Source organism: Panthera uncia (assembly GCF_023721935.1).
Source record: "Panthera uncia isolate 11264 chromosome A1 unlocalized genomic scaffold, Puncia_PCG_1.0 HiC_scaffold_16, whole genome shotgun sequence".
Classification (NCBI taxonomy): domain Eukaryota; kingdom Metazoa; phylum Chordata; class Mammalia; order Carnivora; family Felidae; genus Panthera; species Panthera uncia.
In genome coordinates this window covers 24,720,137-24,745,590 of record NW_026057576.1, presented here as the reverse complement: position 1 = coordinate 24,745,590, position 25,454 = coordinate 24,720,137, and the positions used below count along the sequence as shown (strand labels likewise).

General features: G+C 45.3%; 1 long non-coding RNA gene across 1 annotated transcript in view; it reads right to left on the bottom strand.

The window, feature by feature from the left end:
• The window catches only part of LOC125933810 (uncharacterized), a 98,942-nt gene extending 74,236 nt beyond the window's left edge, over nucleotides 1-24,706 (bottom strand). The window contains exon 1 of the long non-coding RNA XR_007461106.1: nucleotides 24,618-24,706. This is a non-coding gene — a long non-coding RNA (uncharacterized LOC125933810). The remainder of the gene's footprint in view (nucleotides 1-24,617) is intronic.
• Between the last annotated feature and the right edge of the window lie 748 nt (nucleotides 24,707-25,454).

Genomic DNA, 25,454 nt, shown 5'->3' with positions numbered 1-25,454 from the left:
TCCATCTACCACCCAGAGGAGCCTCTTTTGTTTATTATGCAATTCTTCACCAATTAGGATTGCAACTCTTCTAAAGAAAGGTTAGGAAAAAACACTAAGCAAAATTGAAAAACACACCTTTCAGAGCAAAGCAATGGCTTACTTTGTAAAGGCTGGGGACAGGTTTCTGGGTATTTTTTCAACCATGTCTTTGAGCACTATAGGAATGCAACCCACCAGGCATAAGCTATGTTCTTAGACAGTCCAGAAGCTTGCAATACAAAAGTATTTGGAATTGCTTTTGAATGCTAGGTATTTAAAGTCCCCAACATAATGACTTATTAATAAAGTTCTCCACTGCTCATAAGTGAATGTTATTAACAAATCCTATTTAATCAGTCAATATAATCTGATTAACTGGAATAAAAGAGGCATCTACCTCCCCAGTAATTTGCTGAACTTGCTCTACACCAAGGGATGTCTACGCTGCAAACCAAAGTAAGAGCGTTTTTTGAATTTGTGTGTGAGAGGTCTGACCCATGCCCAACACCTTTCCCAGGGGGCTGTTGGCTTCTGAATTCATCCATACTCATCAGCAAGCTTGCCAGGGGACCTGCCTGTGTAGCCAACTCCTGCTGGCAGGATAGCTCTCTTCGCTCTGCCTTCCAGTTTCTGAAGTCAAAAACCTGTGCAGTCTTCTCTGGGCCCACAGAGGCCATGATGGGCGCAGGGACAAGGGCAGTGGGGCTAGAAGCAGCCTCTGAACCATAGGGACAGAGAAGCAGGGGAACCATGGGGATTACCACCTGGGATTTACCACCTGGGGCCATCACTGGGTCCTTTCCACAGCTACCATTGGTCAGGACACCCATTCCCGCCTCCAGAGCTTGGGATCTGTTGATTGCCAGCTCCCACTCCCTTCCCCCAGTCTCCTGGGAGTAATCAAGCAGATAGCTGCTTCCCTCTTCTCAACCCCAAATTTGGGCAATCACAGGAGTGGGAGGGAGGTGGGGGGGCAGTGGGGGGAAAGGGTAGGAATCAACTAAAAAGTCTGCCTTAGCATTATTTTTAAACTCCCCAAATTCTGGGCCCTGACCTACCTTTCTAGTTGTATTTACCATAATCTCTTATTTTTCCCTCCGCATTTGCAACCAGCTTTGAACACACCTTTCACATTTCCACCCTGTGCCTTTGCTTCTGCTTCTCCCCAGATCCCACAATGCCCTCTTCCATACCCTCAGGGCCGGGTGGGGCAAGTGTGGAGGAGTCTATAGGTACCACTCCTTCCCTGGCTTTGACCCTTCCTCAAAACTCAGGCCAGATCTCACCTTTGGGGCTTATTCTCTGACAACTTGAATTTTTGTTCCCAAATAGGGAATTTTTGTCCCAAATTCTGATAACATTTTAATCAATGAGTCTTTTATTAACATGCAATGAGCCCAGGTTACTTTACATTGCATCTGCAGGGCCAAGGAAACAGATAAAGAAAGCATGGCTCCTGGCCTCAAGAGGGCTTCCAGTCTAATGGGATAGCACAGCATGGAGGTGCTAAAATAGCTGTATGAACAAAGTTGTGGAAGTGCTTTCCAGGGGTGGGACAAAAATCCCCCGTAATGGTCAGAACTCAGCATGAAATACGTCATCAGGCGTGAGAGTGGGTATCCATGGCGGATTCAGCCCTGTTCCACTTTTACGTAAGTGTACTTCAAAATACAGTTCAAAATATTTGTATTTGGATTGTTTTAAGTCTCACAATGACCCTTCCTTTTTTCCTCTTCCTTCTGGTTTCGAAGCTCTTGGTCCCGTACACATCACCAGTCACTTGTGTGCCTTACTGGGGCTCCAATTTAGGCCGTAAACAGCCACTGGAAGGTAACAGTAACATTCCTAAATATTGCCATCCTGTGGCCACACGAAGACATAACAGGAAATAGCCGCCCTACTGCCATTTAAAGGGCGGAAGGCAAGCCCGTCTGCAGTCACCATCCACCCTCCTCTCCACCTCACATCCCACCCCCGGAGGATGGCTAGCAACCATAACGAAAAATTCCTAACTTGAAAAGCTGCTTCTGAAAAGAGGATCTGCAAGCAAAAAGCATTAGGAGGAAGGCCTAGCCTTCAAAGGTTCTGCATCTCAGGATGTGATGTTTCTCAGGAGGGCAGTTTTGGGATGAGCTGCAAACCAGTCATCTCTTCAGAAAGCTCTGGTTTTTTGAAGAAGCTTGTAGAAAGCATGTTCTCAGAGGCTGCCCCATCTTTTCCAGGGCGACATTGCTGTCTTTGGTTTAAATAAGACTGCCTGGAACAACACCACCAGATTTTCAAATGTCTCCGTGAAGCCCCTGGGACCTGGTAGCCCCACCATTAGGCGCTGACAGCACTGACCATAACTTCAGGAATCGTGAAGAATGCTGCCTGGCCAATGATGCTAGAGGGAGATGGAGAGGGAGAGGGATCCGCCTGAGTCTGTTTGCCTCTTGATGACTGAGGGTAATTGTCACTGAGGGAACCTGGAACTGCACTTGGGAAACCAAGCATGAAGAATGGACCTCAAGTTTTTTCAAGGTGCCTGAACTGCTCATAGACACCTGATAGATAAAGGTACCCACCTGAGTCATTATGTGCCCTTGCAGCAGGGTATCGGTCTGGTTTAGATAGTCTGGTCAATCCAGACTGTCTTACATCTGTGACAGGCTCATGTTTCTTTGCTCTGAGTCATTTCCCCTGCTCACATAAATGGAAAAAATGATGAGACACCTGCTCATTTGGTCATCTCTACAGCTTCTCACACAAGGTGATGGGCACATGACTTTGTCAATCTGGCTTCAAATTTATTGCATTAGCTGCCAATGGACAAGGAAAATAGTCTATGACAACCTCTTCACCCATGCTAATGACAGAAATAGCTTACATTTTCATCGTGCCTTTTAAACTAGGTACTGTGAGAGAGAGACATTAATTGTTTGATTGGGAAATTGAGACTCAAATTACTCACATTAACTAAAATAAGAGAATGGAGGGAAGTTTCAGAATTTTAAAACGTAAGATTTGTTTTTCTAGCCTTGAGTAAAAATAACTGGTAAGCCTAGCTTAAAAACTGATTATTTTCTCTTATCTAACAGAAAATGATCATAAGTCATGCCTGTGATCAGAATTCCAATATTCATTAGATTAAGAGAATGGAACGGTCATAGCACTGGGTGGTGACAGTAAGACCCGTTAATTGGCTATGTCGGTTACATAAGTGTGGCAGGCTGAAGGATGGCCCCTGGAAGATACCCAAGCCCTGATCCTTGGAATGTGTGAATGGAAATTTAAATGGCAAAAAGATTTTGCAGCTGGGATCACATTAAGGGTCTTCACAGGGGGGCTTATCCTGGGCCACCCAGGTGGGCCTAGTGTAATCACAGTGTCCTGATAAGAGTCAGAAGGAAGAAAGCAGAGTCAGAGAGAAGGCGATGTGATAACAGAAGCAGAGGTCAGGTGTACTGTGAACGTGGGGGACAGGGCCACAAGCCAAGGAATACGGACAATCTCCAGGAGGTGGAAAGGCAAGGGAACAGATTCTTCTCAAGAGCCTCCAGGAGGAACCAGCTTTGCCAATAACTTGACTTTAGCCCACTGAAACGGACTTCAGACTTCGGGCCTCCAGAACTGTAAGAGACTGAATCTGTGTTGCTTTAACTCACCAAGTTTGTGGTCATTTACTACAGCAGTCATAGGAAACCACTGCAATAGCTTTGAGATAAAAATGGGCCAGACGAAAGGTTAGAGAGACTCCATATTCCTGACTGTAGTTTCCAGGCCCCACAGACCAGAGCTACTCTTTAACTCCAGTGTGAATCCTCTGAAAACGTAGGTTACCCCACAAGCTCCCAGATCTGCAGCAATGCACGTCCCTGCGGGCAAGGTGTGGTCAACTCTGACCACCGGGGCCTGCACGGTGTGTATGTCCCACATTCCACACTTGTGGTGAGCTGCTCTTAAAATGGCTCCTGGCATTCGCGCCCTTGTAGATTCCCCTGCCCTGGAATGTGGGCTGGACTTAGTGACTTTCTTCTAATACATAGAACTTGGCAAAAGTGATGGGATGCCCCCTCCAAGAAGGGACCGTAAAAGACCAAAACTACATCCTCTCCCCTCCTCCCCCTCTTCACCCCCACTACCCCGTTCCTGTGTGTGTGTGTGTGTGTGTGTGTGTGTGTGTGTGTCCCTCTCAGGGGCCCGCTACCAGATGCATCCAGGAGACCTCCCTGCCTGTAAGGACTCATTCTCCTCCTGAGGCCTCATGCCTCCAATATTAGACCAAGAAGGGTCAGCGTTTATTTGTCTTTGGCTGCTTTATTTGCGCAGGCTGTTTTCCTGAGGTAACCCGAGGCGTCCTCCTAAGGAGCACCGGGGAAGGTGGGGCGGGAGGCAGGCTCTGCGACCTCCTTGTCTGAGCTTCAGCTCCCGGTGAGAAGGCTTTCGTTTGTATGAAGGCCTCCACAGGCCCCAACCCCGGACTGTTTATTTACATTCAAGAAATAAATCTCGAAAAATGAAAAACAAACCCAGCAGGAATTTAGGCAGCAGAATTCTGGGTGGCAGGGAAGATCCTGTGATGATTTCACAAGCAGGATTTCAGAGAGGATTCCATCCTAATGCTGAATAACTTTGGGAACAGAATGCTCCCCTTCCTCACTGCTCAGCTTGGTTTCCAGGCCCCTGCTCTTTCCCGTAGCTGCTCTATCTTGCTTCCAGTTACAGGCACAACTTATTTCCTTGCACTTCACAGATACTGCACTTTTTACAAGTTGAAAGTTTATAGCAATCCGGGCAACCCACAGTATCGAAGGTGTCCCTGTATTGGGCGCTAACTGAGCCCTAGGCTTTATACCAGATGCTTTACATGCTCATTTCATTTAGTTATCGCAACTCAATGAGGCTGCCGGGCACCATCACTATACCTACTTCACAATCAGGGAAACAGATGCTTCAAGAGGTCATTTGCTCATGGTCTCAGAGCAAGAAAGTACAGCAAGGGCACCTAGTGGCCCAGTCGGTTAAGCATCCAACTCTTAACTTCGACTCCAGATCATGAGCTCATAGTCATGAGATCGAGCCCCACATTGGGCTTCGCGCTGACAGCACGGAGGCTGCTTAGAATTCTCTCTCTGCCTCTCTCTCTCTTTCTTTTTTTCTTTTTTTTTTTTTTAAGTCTATTTATTTTTGAGACAGAGAGAGACAGAGCATGAACAGGGGAGGGGCAGAGAGAGAGGGAGACACAGAATCTGAAACGGGCTCCAGGCTCTGAGCTGTCAGCACAGAGCCCGACGCGGGGCTCGAACTCACGGACCGTGAGATCATGACCTGAGCCGAAGTCGGATGCTTAACCAACTGAGCCACCCAGGCACCCCATCTCTCTTTCAAAATAAATAAATAAACATAAAATAAAAAAAAAAAGTACAGACCCTGGAGTCCCGCTCACACCCATTTGACTTTACAGCCATCCACTAACCACTGTGTTCTTTCTCCTTCGAAACAAATGCTTCCTAGCTTCTGACCTTTAAAAAAAAAACTTTGCTCTTGACCTTCTAAACTGGTTTCATTTGTCAAGAGCGTTACGTACGAACCCACATCCTCCCACTTTTATTTTCAGAGATTGCTGTGGTGTTCAGAGTTTCTCAACCTTAGTACTCTTGGCACTTGGGGCCGGATGGTCCTTGGTTGTGGTGCTGTCCGGTGAAATGCAGGATATTTAACAGCCTCCCTACCCTCTACCCGCTCCCTGCCTCCCCCAAGTTGTGACAATCAAAAATGCCTCCAGATATTAGCAAATGTCCTGAGAGAGGGAGACACAGTCACCCCCAACTGAGAACCATTGGGCTAGTGTTATACCCAGTAGCTATTTTAAAAGAAGCAACAGGGGGTGCCTGGGTGGCTCAGTCTGTTAAGCATCTGACGTCGGCTCAGGTCATGATTTCACAGTTCATGAGTTCGAGCCCTACATCAGGCTCTGTGCTGCTGGCTCAGAGCCTGGAGCCTGCTTTGGATTCTGTGTCTCCCTCTCTCTCTGACCCTCCCCCGCTTGTCCTCTCCCTGTCTCTCAAAAATAAACAAAAACATTTAAAAAGATACATAAATAAAAATAAAAGAAGCAACAGATTTCAAGTGTTCCCTCCACACATTCCCTATCAGTTCATTCCAGAGAGGATTTCCAACCTTCAGTTATGTTTATCCTGCCAGTAAGTCCGTTTTCAACTAACCCTCAAGAAAGGAGCCCAGAAATGGTTTGAGGAGGAAAAAAGTCTAATTTCAATAGGTGGGACAGCAGCAGGGTAACAGGTCTGTGGCCGGCACCGAGACAGCCAGCTATAAAGGACTCCGCAGTGAGGAGGAGAGACCACAAGCCATTCTCTCTTTCTTTTGGCTTCAACATCCACAAGATCCTTTGGGACCAATCTCGCAGCTTCACTATTTGCTCCAAAACACGTGTTGTTTGTGGTTGTCATTGACACAAGTCCCAGGATTCTTAGAACCACGCAGATTTATGAAATGAGAAGAGATATAAAGTGTTGCAAAAGTGCTCAGGCAAATCCTGTTGTGATTCAGCTTGATCTAGAGGAGATTCGTCATTGCCTTAAATCGTGGGATGGAACACAACTGTTGGAGGTTGTTAGTTATTTTACATCCTTAGCAAAACTTTTGGAAAATACCATACAGAGGTTTTAGCTGAGTTTGGGTTCCTCCAAATATAGATCCTGAAAAAGGATTTGGATGCTAGTAGTTTGTTTGGGTGGTGATCCCAGGGAGCATGGTAAGCAGTAGGGGAAATGAGGGAAGGGAAGAAGCCAATGAAAGCTGTTTCAGTGAATGGGTTACCTCTACATGTAACTATGGCTCAGTTTAACCAGGCGAGACTGACAGACTATATAGAACACATTTTAGAATTGTGCCCCAAGGATTAGGCAGCTGGAACATCTGTCCATTGACTTCCATAACTCATTGGCTGGCCTCTCCTGGGGACATGAACTCCAGGGCACTTCTGGGCTGCCACGTATGTGGCCAAGCATGTTCCTGTGGCCAGAGAAAGCTCTCAGTTATAGTGCAGCAGGTGTTGCAGCCAAAGAGACAAGTGAGTTGCGTTAGTTATCTACGGCAGCATAACAAATTTTCCTGAAACTCAGTGGCTTAAAACAACACACATTTGTTATATCCCAGTTTCTGGGGGCTGGGAATGCAGGCATAGCTTAGCTGGGGGATTCTGCTCAGGGTCTTTTATAAGAGTGCAGCAAGGTTTCAGCTGGAGCTCTAGGCGCCCCCAGGTTCGGTGTGGGGATCGGCTTTCAGGCTCACTTGGGGGGGCTGTTGGCAGGATTCAGTTCGTCACGGGGTGAAGGGCTGAGGGCCTCAGTTTCTCGCTAGCTGTTGGTCAAAGGCCTCCTTCAGTTCCTTGCCCCATGGGCCTTCCGTAGGGCAGCAGGCTTTCTCGCTCAAAGAGAGCAAGAGAGAGCAAGCATGACAGACATCACAGTATTTATAACCTAATCTTAGAAGTGACACCCCATCACTTTTGTTGGATACTATGCATTAGAAATAAGTTGCTAAGTCCATCCCACACTCAAGGGGAGGAAGTTATGCTAGGCAAGAATACCAAGAGATCCCCCAGGGACCCTTTAGAGGGTGACGGTCTCAGGAGTGTATGAGAATTGCCCTCCAAAGCTGTAGGTGACCTCTGGGCAGAGACACAAGAATGCAACCAGGGCCTTGGTACCTCTGCCCCAGGGATATAACTTCATGCTGTTCCACCATCCCTGGTGAACATTCTGGTTGTCTTCAAACCAAGAGGCCCCAGAACACACCATTTTTAAAAGATAAGTATTACGGTAAGTGGGGACAGTGCATGAACCTGTGCAGACTAAGGGAGTCCTCCGGATTCAAGACAAATCTGAAACTGACTTGACCCAAGTGACAGGCACTGTGCTGTGTTCCAGAGACACAAGAGTGAAGTCCAGAGCAGTCGCTGCGGGGTGGGGGTGGGGAGGATGTAAGCCAAGGATCGCAGAACAGGACCATGAGTGCTGTACTCTGCCAGATGTGGGAACATCAGGCTGTGGGCACCCAGGTTTTCTACTTCCAGCTGGGTGGGGAAGGTGATGGAGAGGTATGGGAGGTAGATTGGGAGGGAAGGGGGTGACATGTGCCAATCTTCCTGCCGATATGGAACACTGCTGCCTCTCCTTCCCTGCAATGTCACCAGCATCCCTACTATGGGCTTTCACTCACTCCCTCTTTTGTGGAGACCTCTCAGGGCTTCAAGAGGCACACTATGCCAGGACCTCAGGGAAACCAGGAAGAAAGGGGGAAGAAAGAAAGGGGGAACAGAATGACAGAACCAAACTAACAGACCCCAAATACATGAGATAACAGGCAACTCCCCCTCCTCCTGCCAATTAGTGCCCACTAACTGCCCCCCCCCCCCCGCCCCGCTCCGCTCCCGCACCCCCTGACCAGGCCATCGATACCTCCATACCGTGGATCTGTGGCTCCCAGGTGTTAATCTAATCTATACCTGCCTCCTTACAACATTCAAACCGCAAATGGCTCCAGAGCAAACAACTCCCTGCTGTGCCAGCATTTCCCCTCTTTATTTAAGAAAGACCTTATCTTGAAGTTAAATCCATTAGCGTGAACATTGGAATGAAGTCCAACACCTGATGAATAGCCCTGCTGCCTCATTCCTGCCTCTTTGCCATTCAGACTAAATGGAGGAAGGTCCCAAAGGTAAAGGGGAGGGAAAGTTGAGTCACAGAAATTAATGACAGGACTCTACTAGCTTGCTTCCTTGGGCAAAACTGCATCTGATTTTCTCAACACCTCTCCCCCTCCTCTTCATTAACTTTTATCACCTTTGATCTTCTCTTTTTTTCCTGGCCTTCCCCCCCCCCCCGCCCCGCCTCCTTTTATCCTTTCCTTCTTTTTTTTATTTTTTCAAATTAGCTTCTCAGGGCACCTGGGTGGCTCAGTCGGTTTTAAATGTCCAACTCTTGACTTCAGTCATGATCTCGTGATTTCTGTGATAGAGCCTTGCATCAGGCTCCATGCTGACAGCACAGAGCCTGTTTGAGATCCTCTCTCCCTCTCCCTCTGCCCCTCCCCTGCTCATGCTCTCGCTCTCTCTCAAAATAAAAATAAACTTTAAAGAAAGGCATTAAAAAATACAACTACTCCCCATCAATCCCTCTCTTCAGAATGTGCTTTACGTGACTAATCAATTAGCAATGACTAATGATTAATGTGACTGATCATTTGACTTATTAAATGATTTAAATAATCATTTGCATATTTTCACTGCTGGCCGGTGAGGACATGGAAGCTTGTTTCAGAAGAAATGGAGAGCATCCGGCCTGGAATGGATATTAGGACCCCCATGGGCAAGGGTTACCCACTGCAAGCCTTCCTGGGCGTCTTCTAAATTATACCTCACATAACCCCGGCTGGGGAAGAATAAGGGCCTTGTTTTACAGATGAAGAAGTGAGACTTGGTTAAGCTCCCTTAAGTTATTGAGCTGAAGAGCTGAACTCATACATACCTGTGTGGTTCCAAAGGCCATACTTTTTCAACTATGCTGATCTCTCCAAGTGCCCAAAACAAACAGAAGAGCGCTACTGCATTCTAGTTATCCACATTTAAGTTCAGCATCCACTGATCTTAACCCCCTGACATCCACTTATCCCTTTACCTTTATTAAATCCCGCGGCCAATCATTAAAATGACAGTCAATCAAGATCACTCCCTCATCCACCCTGTCAACCACCTTCACTCTCTCATAACTAGTCTCACTGGACAAGTCTCATTTCCTGGTAAAACCCAACCCTCCACCTACCTGAAAACTGCAGTCAGGCTGGAGAAGAGCACACACTGGGATCATTGCAATGCTCCGGTGGGTCCTTAACATGACCGGCCGTCCTACCAAGCTCCCCTGGTCCTGCACCTCCACCAGGCACTTTCCCCTCCCACCTCCTACCCTCTCCAGCCCTGCCCTCTTGCCTGGTGCTCCTGTTTCACTGAAAGACCTAAAACCCTCCCAAGAGAGCTCCCTGATCTCCCCTGCCCCATGCACCTGCCCTTCTGTTACCACAGAACTGACCTGCTCCTGCCTAAGGATTGCATTCTATGCCCATCTTAGTCCACTCAGGCTGCTCTACAAAATACCACACACTGGGGGCTTATAAACAGCAGAAATGTCTTGCTCACAGTTCTGGAGGCTGAAGTCCAAGATTAAGGTGCCAACATGGTTAGATTCTGGTAAGAACACTCTTCTGGGTTGTCAACTTCTCATTGCATCCTAATATGGTAGAAGGGTGGGGAAGCTCTGTGGGATCTCTTTTAAAAGAATACTAATCCCAGGCATGAGGGCTCCATCTTTATGACCTAAGCACGTCCCAAAAGCCCACCTCCTGATACCATCACATTGGCCATTAGGATTTCAACATATGAAGGCTGGGGGGGGGGGGGGGGGGGGGGAGGGGAGACACATCCAGACCCTAGCAGTGCCTGCCCCACCCATGTGTTTGGCTCCAGCCATTCTCTCTCTCTTCCACATCATCAGTATCTCTCTACTGAGCATTTCTATCAGCATACAACATAGTTACCTCTTCCCCATTCCCGTAAGACTTCCCAGAAGACTTCTGCACCCCCTCTTTCACTAACACTGATCTTGTCACCAGTGACCTCACAGCTCCAATCCTGAGGTTGGCGCTCAGACCTGCTCTTCCTTGGCTTTTCTGCCAGTGTAGCCTGCTACACTGGCCCCCTTCTATTCCTTGAACACACCAGGCATATTCCCACCTCAGGCCCTTTGCACTTGTTATCTCTCTACATGGGACACCTCTTGCAGATATGTACAAAACTCACTCCTTCGGTTCTTTGCTTGAATATTACTTTCTCAGTGAGATGTCTCCTGAGAATCCTATTTGGAATTATAATACCTCACATTTCCAAACCCTCTTTTCTGTTTTGTTTTGTTTTGTTTTGTTTTGTTTTTCTCCATAGTGTTTGTCACCTCCAATATTCTTTTTTTTTTTTTTTTTAATTTTGTTGACTGCCTCTCTCATGAAGAGGTTAAGCTCCTTGAGGGCAAAGATTTTTGATCGATTTGTTTATTACTTGTCTTAGCCAGGGCTCTCCAGAGAAACAGAAGCAATAAGATACCACAGATATATAGAAAGAGATCATTATGAGGGATTGGTTCACATGGCTGTGGAAGGTGAGAAGTGCCACCACCTTCTATCTGCAAGCTGAAGGCCCAAGGAAGCTGGTGGTATAGTTTCAGTCCAAACCTGAAGGCCTGAGAACCACAGGACCAATGGGGTAAGGCCCATTCTGAGCCTAAAGGCTTAAGAACCAGGAACACAAATGTCTAAGACAATTCACCCTTCCTCTGCCCTTTGTTCTATTCAGACTGACCAGATTTCGGATAGGGCCCACTGGCATGGTGAGGACAATCTTCTTTATTCAGTCTACCCTTTCAAGTGCTAATCTCTTTTGGAAACACCCTCATACACACACCCAGATATAATGTTTTACCGCTATCTGGGTATCCCTTGGCCCAGTTCAAGATGATCCATAAAATTAACCATCCCTCTGCTCTTTCCCAAAGCCTAGAATTGTGCCTGGGCCATAGAAGGTGCTCAGTTCTTTACGGTGCCCACATCCTTCCTTGGTGTAGGGGATCAGAAGACGCTACTCCAAAATATACCACTTTGGCATATTGATTATTTTGAGCTGAAGACACTTGAGAAACAGCACATGCAGGAAGGCCTTTCTGACCTGAAAGTCAGAACAAAACTTCCCTTTCATGTCCCAGAAGAGAACATTCTTATCACCAGAGACTGGGAGTTGACACTAAAATAAATCTGTACATCCTTATCTTCCCTATCTTCCCTTAGTTTCCCCCCATATATTTCCTAGTCATTTTCCCACAATTTATCACCCCTAACTCGAAACCCTTTCTCCTTCGTCTTGGTACAGCTCCACGATTTATGACTCTTCGTTGAATTGCCACATAAGCTCTCAGGCTGATCCCCTTCTTTGGATCTTCATTTCTTTCCTCCGAAGCCTCCCCTACCACATAAGATATTAACAACAAATGAAATCTGTACGATTCTCTCCTGTTAATCTCCCTTTTGTTAATTCATTTCTCAGGCCCAGCCCAGACCTAATGTCAGCAAGTCCTCTTGCCCAAATGTAGACCCTTACAGTTAAAACCAGAAAAAGACAAGCCCAGGGGCACCTGGGTGGCTCAGTCCATTAAATGCCAACTTCAACTCAGGTCATGATCTCGAGGTTCATGGGTTCGAGCCCCACTTTGGGCTCCGTGCTGACAGCTCAGAGCCTGGAGCCTGCTTCAGATTCTGTGTCTCCCTTGGTCTCTGCTCCTCCCCCACTTGTGCTCTGTCTCTCTCAAAAATAAACATTAAAAAAACTTTTTTAATAAAAAGAAATAGAAAAGCCCATTTAACTCATGCTCTAGCTGAAACCCATTGTGCCAATTTCTTACACTTTCTCCCGGCCTTGATGAAAATGTTTTACCATGACCCAGCCAGAAAACGCCTCCTAGCAACAGAATTACCTAGAAGACCACACCCCAGATGTCCCCTTCCCTGCCCGGTCCTCACTCGCTGAACACACACCCCACCCCCAACCCTGTGATCACGTGCCCTCTGACTGTAACCCCGGACATCTGCCTATAAAACTCTAGCATCCATCTCGGGTGTTAAGGCTTGAGACTGTCACCTCCCCCAGCTGCCCAAAAAAAGTTCTCCCTTTCTCTTTTCCAAACCACTGTCTCCTGAGTTATTGGCTTCTCTTGTGACAAGTGTATCCGAGTTTGTTCTGCAACCAGACGGGCTGTGCTCAGGATTTGTCCAGCCCCCTCGGGATCCACCTGGAGAGAGCAGTTGGCTGAGAAACATTTCCTGCGTTGGCGGCTCTGACAGAGAGATAAGTAACTCGAAGAGAGTAGAGGGAAACTCTTTTCCTTGCTAACAGCAAGAAGTCAGCTGCTCAGAAGTGCCCCAGTGTCTGGCAAGCCAGGGAGAAGTATCAGACTCAATGACCTCTGGCCCACGGGCCTTGTAATAGCGCCCTCCAGCGGGCTCTGAGCTCCAGGCTGGGCTGGATTCCCCACCGCAGCCCCCAAGCCACAGGCATAAATCTGAGGTTCGAGGTGGAGCCCAAGAGGAAGCCCGACCACAGCCTGCCTGTGGAGCATTCCTCAGACTTTTAGTCTTCTCCATCTTTCAGGGATTAGAATTTACCCAGCAGGTCAAGAGACTGTGGCTGTCCAGAAATGGCCTGGGGCTGGCCTAGGGCTGGCCCATGCCCTGGAGCAAATCCCACCAACTGCTTTCCAGCCCATCTCCTTCCTGCAGGCAGGGTCGGCCTTGAGCCCCTGAGCTATGAACTCCAGGTAACGACTGTCACAGTGATTTGTTCATCAGCTCTGTCTCTTTCTTAATTTCCAAAATCTGGAGGGGGGGGAAGAGGTAAAGAAGTAGGAGAGGGAAGGTGAAGGATGATATTTTGAAACCTGGATTTTCCCCTTCTTTTTTTTTTCTTATATGTTTGGTTATTTATTTATTTATTTATTTATTTATTTAGAGAGTAGGGGAGGGGCAGAGAGAGAGGGAGAGAGAATTCCAAGCAGGCTCTGCACTGTCAGCATAGAGCCTGATGTGGGGCTAGATCTCTTGAACCATGAGATCATGACCTAAGCTGAAATCAGGTAGCTTAACTGACTGAGCCACCCAGGCCCCCCAGGGATTTTCCTCTTCTTCAAGGACTTCATCAGTTGTGTCTCCAGGGTCTTTAAATTTTTTTTTTTTATGTTTATTTATTCTTGCTAGAGAGAGTGAGACATAGCATGAGCAGGGCAGGGGCAGAGAGGGAGACACAGAATCTGAAGCAAGCTCCAGACTCTGAGCTGTCAGCACAGAGCCCGACACGGGGCTCAAACCCACCAACCATGAGATCATGACCCGAGCCAAAGTCCAATGCTCAACCAACTCAGCCACCCAAGCACCCTGTTTTTAAAGAATTAACACATTGGGGCATCTGGCTGGCTCTGTTAGAGGAGCCTACAGCTCTTTATTTCAGGGTCATGAGTTTGAGCCCCATGTTGAGTGTAGACATACCTTAAATGAACATAAAAAAAATAAAAATTAAAAATAAAGAATTAACACAGTAACTGATGAATGGATTTAAAATGTGGTATATCCAGGGGTGCCTGGATGGCTCAGTTGGTTAAGCATCCAACTTTGGCTTAGGTCATGATCTCACAGTTTGTGAGTTCAAGCCCTGCATCAGGCTCTGTACTATCAGGGCCTCTCTCTCTCTCTCTCTGTCTCAAAAATAAATAAAAACATTTTTTTAAATGTGGTATATCCATACAATGGAATATTATTAAACAATAAAAAATAAAGTTTAATGCAAGCTACAACATGGATGAACCTTGAAAACATTATGTTAAGTGAAAGAAGCCAGTCGCGAAAGGCCATATATTGTGTGATTCCATTTATAGCAAATGCCCAGAACAGGCAAATCTTCTGAGACAGAAAGTAGATTAGTGGTTGCCTAGGACTGGGTATGTTGGAGGAAGTGGCTAGTGACTGCTGATGGGCACAGGGCTTCTTTCTGAGGTGATAAAAATGTTCTAGAATAGATTGTGGTGATGGTTGCAAAATTCTGTAAATACACCCAAAAAAACCCACCCAATCGTATACTTTAGGTGAATTGTTTCCTATGTGAGCTGTGTCTCAATAAAGCTATTATTTAAAAACAAAAAGTGTTAACACACCCTCTGAGGAAGTGGGGTTGAAGGTGGTTTGGCTTCTCAATTTTCTGTAGGGAAACTCAGGGACAGATTCAGTGTGACCCAAAGTGTGAACTTCCTGCTTCTCACTTGCAAGGGGCCCCTTCAAAATCAAGTCATTCGTAATTCTGTGTTCATCATTTTTATTCTTTTCCCTAAAGATGTAGCCCCAAATTGTGTATGCTTTAGGACCCAGAAACCCTGGACCTGCCCAGATGCACATACATTACTTTTACAGTCAGGAAAAAAGCAAGCATGATTTTTAAAAATGTCTTTTTAAATCGCTAATGTGCCTCCCTTTGTACAGTGCTAGACCTCAAGGAAAACAGCCATTGCAGTCTCTGGGAGCTCGTCTCACAGGATCTGGTGGATCTAATCACAGGTTTCTCTGGGCACTCAGTGCCGTCCATGCTTTAAGGTATCGGGCCCTCCAGGAGTTATTCCAAGAGTAAATGCTCAGGAGCATCTTGAGCAAGAATTTTTTTTTTTAATTCATTGATTTATTTATCTTTAATCTGTGACTTGACTCTAGCCTCATGTAGTCACCTTTCCCCTTAGTATTTAAGAAAAAATGGTTCCAAGCGGGTAGTGCAGAGATAGTGGGAAATCTAGCATCCCCTTTCCTCCTTGTCTGGGGTCCCTGGGCCTCAGTTTCCAAGGAAAGAGAGACTGTAATACCTCCTACTGAAAGAGTGGTAAGCACAGAGGGAAAAGAGAGGCAGTACTGGGGGGAGGGGGGAAGATCCACTGTAAAGTCGTCCTTCCCTCTGGCCAGTCGGGCTGGTGCAGGGTCTGGGCGCAGGGTGTTGTTAAGCAGAGTCACACAACTCCACCAGCTGGGAGAACCCATATTCAAAGGGACAAGACAGAGGGGAGGCTCTTCTGAGTTCAGGGTATGTGGTGCTCCTGGAGTTTGAGAAAGAGGCTAAGAGGCAGGCAGAGTGATAGGACCCCTATGGTTTTGCCAAAAAGGGATCCCATCAGAGACAGAAGTACTCTGGGGGGTTAGCTATAAACACCCACACAACACATCATCTGCTTCCATTGTGTGGACCCCTTAGCCAGCAATCAGACCACTTAGAAAGACTCAAGACTGCTAAACTTCAAGTTCACGTAAGGGAAAGCAAAACGCAGTGTTTTTACTCTAATGTGAGATTTTACTGGTAAAGAGACCTCTATTAAGTTCATGGGATGGAATATTCTGGTTCCAGGGTCCTGACTGTAATCCTTTACCACCACTGGCTGGACTCTGCAATATCACAGTTTCTGAAGAGAGATGCTCCCCAATATTCAGGACTCATCTCTGTAGGCAAAACTTGTAATGCCTTTGGGATTTCCCTAGAAACCATGTATAATTGTAAATATTTAAAATGCCAAAAAACAGTCCCTACATTGAAATAGTCACCTTATGTGCAAGAATTCAACTCAACACATACATGGTGGGACATGGCATCACACTGTGCAGAGGTGTGGGAAGTGGGGGCCCAGCTCTCCCCTCCACACCTACCTGGAGCTCCCTCCTCACACCAGAGTGCTTTCCTCCCCTCCCCAGGGACATCTGCCTCCTCACTGGTGAGCCACTTGGCTATAAATTCCATTTAAGCAGTCAGTATCAAGGGGAAAAGCTAACATCACTCAGCAGCTCCGTACAAGTTTATCCACTATCAGATTTTACCAGCACACAACTCTGGAGATGTACAGCCTGCCATTTTTCTAAAGGAGAGGCTCAGAGAAGTTGAGTAACTTGTTCAGGGTCACCCAGCCACATCATACGGTAGAGCAGGCTTCCAACACGTCTGTTTGAGGTCCAAAGGCTTTTTCTTTTCTCCTTTTTTTTTCTTTTCTATCCTTTTTTGATTCTAAACAGCAATCGGAATTTTGCCGACTAACAGAGGCCATTAAGGATGTTTCTGAGATTTTTACCTGGGAGCCCTCATTTAATTTTACAAACATCCTAGGAAGCCACTGGTGGCAAAAGAAACTCCCAAATTTTTATCCAATCCAGTACCCCCCCAACTTTATTTTTTTTAATTTAAAAAAAATTTTTTTAATGTTTATTTATTTTTGAGAGAGACAGAGAGAGAGAGCAGGGGAAGAGAGAGAGGGAGACACAGAATCTGAAGCAGACTCCAGCCTCTGAGCTGTCAGCACAGAGCCCGACGTGGAGCTCAAACTCACGAACCGTGAAATCATGGCCTGAGCCGAGGTCAGACACACAACTGACTGAGCCACCCAGGAGCCCCTTTTTAAATTTTTTTTAATGTTTATGTATTTTTGAGACAGAGAGGGACATAGCATGAATGGGGGAGGGGCAGAGAGAGAGGGAGACAGAATCTGAAGCAGGTTTCAGGCTCTGAGCTGTCAGCACAGAGCGTGATCCGGGGCTCAAACCCAAAAACCTCGAAATCATGACCTGAGCAGAAGGCAAATGATTAATGCTTAACTGACTGAGCCACCCAGGTGCCCCTTTGCCTGCCCTTTCTAACATTGCAACCCACACTTGCCCTTTCCTTCCCTACTCAGGTTCTGCCCACTTGTTGCTCTCTGACAAGCTCTGTATAAACTTGATTATTTTCTTTGTTATCTGTCTCCTCCAGTAGAATATAAACTACAAGAGGGCAGGGAAGTTCATCTGTTTGACAAAGTATCCATAGACTTGGAAGAATATTTGTACACGCTAGGACCTCAATAGATACTGGTTGAGTGAATGAACGAACAAATAAATCCTCTCCTCCTGATCATACTTTTTAGTGTATACCCTATAAAAAGAAATTTGAACTTCATAATCCCTAAAGAATAAAATTCAGCCAATGTTGGCTATAATCCAAATTCAGTTTTAGTATAACATAATTTTTTAAAATAATATTTTATAAAATCCCTACAAAAGTATTAGTAGTTAAGACAATAAATTGGGGCACCTGGGTGGCTCAGTCAGATTCTGTGTCTCCCTCTCACTCTGCCCATCCCCCACTCAAGCTCTGTCCCTCTCTGTCTCTCAAAAATAGATAACGTTAATTTTTTTTAAAAAAAAGGACAGTAAATTGTACTTTATATGCTCAATATGTGTAGGAATTTAACAATTGTTATTGATAAACTAGCGAATGAAACACAAATAAATTGGCAAGACCATCATTCAACCTGAGCTCTGTTTAAATATAACTTTTTAAATATAAGTCTGTCTCATAGAGAAGACCCATCATAGCCACTTGAGTCTCATAATAGTGAAAAACAGTCAACATTCACCTCAAACTTGGAGCACCACAGTCCTTCTGAAAAAGGATTCCTACAGAAAAGTGTACCAAAATCACGCCATAATTAACTGCACAAACAAAATCTATTTGTAGAGAAAAAAGTGTGTTCGAGAATTGAAGAGAAGAGACCCATGGGGAAAAAGATGGTATCAGCAGTCAAATTCTGCTTTAACCAAAAAAAAAAAAAAAAAATAGATGGGTGGAGGGTTAAAGAATATATGCATTATAATAACCAAGCTTTTTAAAAGTCTTATCACAGAAAAGTGAAAAGAAGATCCACAAGGAAGATGCCTGAACAGATGCTGATCTTAAATGACTGGCGAACTATAGATGAGCCTCTAAAAAAGAAAAGGAAATACAATTCACCAGGGGAGTTGCGGAGCAAGGATAGCCTTACAGGAGGCAAGTGAAGTTGCTCAGAAATGTTTTTAACACTTTGTCATGTTCAGTTTTCAATACACACAAAATTATACAGTATAGTAGAACAGAGACCATCTACCTCAACAGATGCCCAATTACAACAATCACAGCCAATCTTGGTTTCTTTATAGTTCCCTCCACTTTGTCCACCAAAGGAATTATTTTGAAGCCAATCCCAGACATCACATCATTGTGCAATATGCATGTCTTCAAAGTCAAGGACACGTTTTTAAAATCATAAACACAATACTAATATCACTCTAGAAAAAATTAACGGGCCCGGGGTGCCACAGGTCAGCAGAAAAGAATGAACTGCATTACCTTTTAGCTACGAGAGGGATAGGGCATCTGGATAAAAAATCCCAGAAGAGAGACAAATCCCACACCCTTAGAATTCACACTGCCAGCCTGACTGCCTGTCAACATCTCCAACTTCTCCTTCACTTGTTCCTTCACGGCTTGAAGGCCACCTGGCCACCCAGTGCGGTGAGTGAGAGCAGAGGCTTGCGGAGAGGGCTTGATTCCTGACACGTCGCGTGTTAGTGTGTGACGCTGGAAGAGTGCCAAAACACCCTAAATCTAATCTATAAAAGAGCATCCACCGTGTAGGTTTTTTTAATAAGAGCAAAAGGAAATGGTGCTCATATTCATTCGGCAAAGAATTTAGCACATTAACAAGTGTGCAAAATAGGTTAACTTCTGTTATCACCATTGGGAAGTTATGGTGGGTGAAGATCTCAAAATTGGGATTAAAAGTGACGGTTTTCTAAGGTATCTAACATACGCAGTTTTAAGCCAGTCTCTAAGTTCATTTGGAGTATCTGAGTATCTTGGGCTGAAATACCCAAGGAATGCTGAAATACCCAACAGAAATTATTTATGTAGGCTCAGCAAAGCATGTTCTTCAAAAGCATGTGACATTGTTTATTGTAACATCAACTTTGATATCTTGGCCAAGAGCACCTTAAAAATCTAGCAAAAGCATCACAAAGCAAGGGGGGGGGTGATTAGTATGAAAGGAAGGACTACGTCCCAAAGACCATTTTGGAGATCAAGCAAATGTTAATGTTTTAGTGACTGATGGAACAGAAGAAATGGAATGAACTACTGAGATTTAGGAGAGGCCATCAGCTGGAGGCACTAAAAGCAACAGGGAAAAAACAGGAGGGGGGGAATCTAAGACATCCTAAAACGGGAAGTAAGTAAACCTAAAATAACAGATGAAGCCTAAAAGGGTAAAAGAAGCTAAAACAAATATTCCCTGGAAGGGATAAATCCAGAGAGGGAGAATCCTGAACAAGACCCAAAAGTAGCTGATGGTTGAGGGCAGGTAAAGGAAGAGGTAAGCAAAGCACAGTGTGAAGATATCTCCAAGAAGCAGCATCACCTTAGCCGCTTTACACAAGATGCAATCATCCTGGGATCCACTTGGGACCTGTGAGGAACAGAGAATAATTCAAAAGAAAAAGGATACAGAAAAATAAAGTTGGCTAATTTCTTTTCAGTCATATTGCAGTTGCTGTGGTCTCTCTTGCCTCTGGGACTTTGCACATGCTGTTCCCACTGCTTGGAAGGCCTCATCAGATCCCACATCACCTTGTTGGTTGCTATCCACCCTTTCGGTGTCAGTGGAGCTATCAGCCCCGGAAAGCCTTTCCTGGCTTCTTGAAACCAGATAGAGTTTCCCCCTGGTCACTCCTATGGCAATCTCAATTCCCATCCTAGGATGTCCATTTATTTGCTCCCCTGTCTCCCATCTCTGTACGGTACACTCCCAGAGAATAAGGAAGATATCTAGTTTGTTACCGTGTCCTCACCATTTCACACAGTGCCTTATTAAGAGTGGGCACTTATTAAACACTGTGAAAAAAAAAATCAATGTTTGTATGTATTGAATGCTTACTGTGTGCCAGGCACCATACTGAGCACCTTCCATTTAGCCCTCACAACCTTACAAAATAACTAATGTTATTTCTCCTATTTTATGGGAGAGGGAAGGTTCAACTGAGGTCCGTGATCACCCAGTTAGCAAATGATAGCGTTAGGTTTCAACAGAAAGTTGGGCTGTAAACCTACCCTCTTCATTGGTTACACTCATGGAAGGAAGGGAGGAAGAGGTGGGAGAAAATCAAGGAAGGAAATGCATCCATACGGCCCTCCAAAGCTTCACTAGCAGTGATGAATGGCAGGGCGAATCGGTTTTAAATACTAGTACTTGAAAGAAGGAACAAGTATTATTTTGGATAAACCTAAGAAATGTAAAAATATACATTTGCAGGTGATGAAAAAAGAATCCTCTTGTAAAATGGGCCCATACAGATAAAGAATGTGATTTTATCATTTTTATGTTTGAAGAAATGAGCTTTCCATGCCAGAAGATACTTAAAGAGTGAAACAGGATGTCCTTTCTCAGGGAGTCTGCTGTATTCCAACATTTATTCCTGTAACCTCTCAGTGCCTGCCTTTACAAACCTTTAGTCGCAACATCCTGAAGTCTTACCACCTGAGGTCATTATTACCTAAAGGAGGATTCTTTGAGCACAAAAACTAGAGGTCACACTTCCTACTGACTAGAATAAGAAGGAAAGACTTTCCTCTTTCAAAAAGTAAGAAGTGAGAGAGGAACCCAAGATATTCTTAGATGAGAAGCAAAATACACTATAGAAACTAGTTCTGGAAATGTTAACTCTATTTCTAATCTAAAAGCCCAAACTTTAAAGGAAGATAGAATTCATAAAACTAGTTAGTTTAGCTTCTCAGAAAATGTAACTCACCAATCACTGCACTTCGGCGAATCTTGGCGCATTCGGGACATATTTTCACTTCTACAGAGTTAGGCCATTTACATGAACATCAATCTTAAACAAGTTTTTTATGTATTCGTCTCTTTCTTTGAAAAAGTTGAGGGAATAGAAATAGCTTCGAACAGGGGCGCCTAGGTGGCCCAGTCGGTTAAGCGTCCGACTTCAGCTCAGGTCACGATCTCGCGGTCCGTGAGTTCGAGCCCCGCGTCGGGCTCTGGGCTGACGGCTCAGAGCCTGGAGGCTGCTTCCGATTCTGTGTCTCCCTCTCTCTCTGCCCCTCCCCCGTTCATGCTCTGTCTCTCTCTGTCTCAAAAATAAATAAACGTTAAAAAAAATATATTAAAAAAAAAAAAAAAGAAATAGCTTTGAACATTGAGTGGCTTTCACCTTTCCCATCAGTTTGGGTGTGTACCCTGAGTGACCGTCTAATATGACAGTGTGAGTGAAACAGAACCAGACCAGCTACAGGAGACTGGGATCAGAAGTCCTGCTGTCTTAAAAACTGAGAACAAACTGAGGGTTGACGGGGGGTGGGGGTGGGGGGGGGGGGGGGAGTGCAGGGAGGGTGGGTGATAGGTATTGAAGAGGGCATCTTTTGGGATGAGCACTGGGTGTTGTATGGAAACCAATTTGACAATAAATTTAATATATTAAAAAAAAAAAAAAAAGAAGAAGTCCTGCTAGATGAGGGAGGTCACTATAATGAACAGGTCAACTCAGGGAATCAACAGTTAGAGGCAGACCCTCTGAGACCCGGGCAAGCAGCCTCCCCACTGACCCTCTTCTGACAGTGCCCTTCCCCACAAGGTGAGAAGTCTGCGGGACTGAGGGAATGAAGGCCCCTAAAGCCAACCGCTAGATTATATTCCAGGTACCCAGGACCCTGGAATTTCTGGTCCAAACAGCCTGGAGCCTGCTTCCCAGGCCTGTGCAGTTCTCTTTTCTGAGTTCACCCTCCTGAGGATGTATCTCACAGCCAGCATGCAGATGTCTAGGCCCAAGTGGTGGCCACGGGTCAGCTTGGATGTGTGGGATGGGACATGAGTGCTGCTGAGGGTCAGACCTTTCACAGCAGAAGATAGATACAGGGGTGGGAAGAAGCCAGGAAGGGGAGGAGAGGAGGACAGAGATGCCTCCACCCCACTGCCACATTCTGGCACAGAACACTGAGGAGTCCGGGATTTCTACATTCAAACCTGGCCCTCCTTGTCAAGAGAGAAATGAGAAGAGAAACAGAAAAGCAGCATAGCCCCATCAGCCAGGCTTGGTATGACCCAGAACTGGCCTTCGCATTCAGGTGAGTACTGATGTCCTCCAACTGAGCATAAACAATTTCACAGATCACAAGTTACAGGCCACACTGTGACCATGACAGAGTAAGAGAGAACCAAGACCTCTTTGTACTCACGTCTGAGTACAGACCAAACTGAGAACATTATTCAAACCACAGCAATGACCACTATCCCCCTACCCTGGCTAAGAAGACTGACTACTGTTTCTTCACCAGCCACAGCACCTACCCACTTTGTTAAGGTACCCAGTCACAGGACTACCCCACTTTTTTACAGCATCCATTTAACCCAGAGCAAAACCATACCTTCCTAAACTCTCCCCTAGTCACCCATCATAAGCCCAAATGTCTACTATGCCCTTTCTAACACTGCACGAGATGTCCCTTGGTTCCCCATGGGGTAGAGTCTCTCTCTCATTGGTATAAGTCAATCCACCCAACTTTGTTCCACCACAGGTATGTTCCTGGTGATCTATGCCTGAATGGCATTGACAGGAGATATATTTGTCAGGGTAGGAGGACAGACATAGTTTATTTAACAGCTCATAAACTTGCTTTATGATGTTTAAACACTTAGACATGTGGTAAATGGCCTCCATTTGGACTCTTGCCCAACCCCCACAAATGTTACAGTAGGCCTGACGCTAAGGCGGGGCCTGTGACTGTGTACCTCTGGAGAATAGAGCCACGTCCCAAGGAGAGGCATTAAGGAAAGCTTACTGGAGAGAATAGTTTTTAGGGAGGTGGTGAGAACAGTCAAATGGATGTAAGTTCCAAGGCAGACAAATTGGGAACAGCACTTCAGAATCCAGAAAAACTTTTAGAAGGCCAAATACAGTATGGTTGCGATTATGGACCCAAGATGGGTGCCCATTTGGAGCAGGGGGAAAATAAAATGTGCGGCATTTGTGAGGCAGAGGGGAGGGCTCTTTCATAGACAGTCATCAGAAGCTTGAGGAGACTAGCTGAGCTCTAGAGAAGGGACATCTATTCTAAGTGCTGTGACATCATTTTCATTAAGGTCATTGTGGATGGACTTGAATGGATCCTCCAGTTGGTTGCTATGGAAACCCTGAACTAGCGAAGACAGTCTAGTAGCCTGAGTCAAGTGAGTTTAAAAGAAAGAAACTTTTGAAAATGCCTAACTAAAAAATTCCTGGAATGAGGGGAAGAAGAAATTATTCGAGGTGCTTACAAATTTCATCTGAGAAGAACATGCTAATCAGAAATCATGACTGAAGGCTGAGGCCAAGCAAACGACCTTCATTCCTTCCTGTTCAGCTCAAATGCCTGCCTGGAACTGAAACGAGGGCCTCATAGCTCAGGCCTCAGGTCTCCCTCAGCTAAGTTATTGCAAAGAGATAAAGGGGCTTTTGTCTTCCTCTTAGCTAAACACGATCTGGTTACAGGCCCTTCTCCCTGGTCTCTTTCCTCTGCTATATGGAACATCTGCTTATGTAAAAATATAATCAACAAAGGTTCACAAAGACTTTCTTGTCGGCCGAGGTGGACCAGAGATCGCAGGCTTCACCCCCAAACTCAACTTGGCTTATGTGTTCCTGCTCAGATAATTAACTATCCAATTAAACTCAGGTCTGGAAAACAGGGTCACAAAGTCCTCTGAAATGTTGGAGCCAGAAACCAATGGACATGGCTTAACAGAGAACAGAGCGTTCTGGGACAGTCAAATATAGAAGCTTTCAGAGCCAAAAAATTCACCAAAACTCCTGTATGATTTATTTTACAGTTCAGGCAAGTCTCAGGATAAAGGTTTTAAAACTCATTTATTTTTAAGTAAACCTCCCTCCTTTCAGAAGGAAATGCTCCCTAGCTGTTGGCCATAAGAAGTCAAACTCTCTACATGGTCCCAATAATAGTGAGTAAAACAGAGGGTATTTCTGAAGCACAGCCTCCAAGACTGATATGCTTTATTAAAAACAGCAACAAATCTTCATTACTTATCAGTAATGCCATGAGAAGACCTGTGTTAGAAGTGAGAGTTCAGAGCACATACCTGAGAAATCAGTGCAGGATGATAACAGCCCCATTGGTGCAGAGGAAATACTGGTACCATATGCAACATTACCAGGCGTGGGGTCTTTAGGAATAATCTCTCATCCACTCGGTAATTTTATGGAGAGCAACAAAGGAAGTGCTGCCGTAGTTCTTTTTCTCTAAACGTTTATATATATAAACACGTAAAGAAAATAGAATAACAGGATGTTATTCCTAGAAATCTTCAATCTGAGTTACCTCTTGCTTGGGCTTCAGCCACGTACAGTGGCAGAATCTTAATTTCACTTCCAGAGCAACCTTTTGCAAAGATTTCCCCTTGTTTTCCCATCAGGGCAATAAGAAAACACAAAAGAGACAAACATCCCCAAACATGAACGCTAATCCAATTGTCTGCCAGGAACCGGGTGAGATTTGATGAAACGCTCAGCACTTAACAACTCTGTGCTTCGCATCTCTCATCCAACAAATGGAAATAATAAAACACACCCTGTCTACTGTCATGAGGATGTTTCAAGAACCTGGGAGTAATAAATATTTAGAGCTGGACACTTCAGAGGCCATCTGTCCCACCCCTCATTTTACGGATGAGGCCAGGGAGTCCCAACAGATTGACAGCTAGGAAATGGAACGGCCACAATGAGAACCCAAGGTTTTCTCCTGTGTGCTTTCTGCGTGGCCGCACTGTTCACACGTGGAATGTAAGATTGTTACATAAATTGGTCAAAAATGGCTTCTGTGTATTGGCCCCTAGGTTGTATATGTTTTCCACTGTAGGCTGAGACTCATTTGTTCAAAAGCCCGCTGACACCAAATTTAAATTTTTACATGCCAGGTT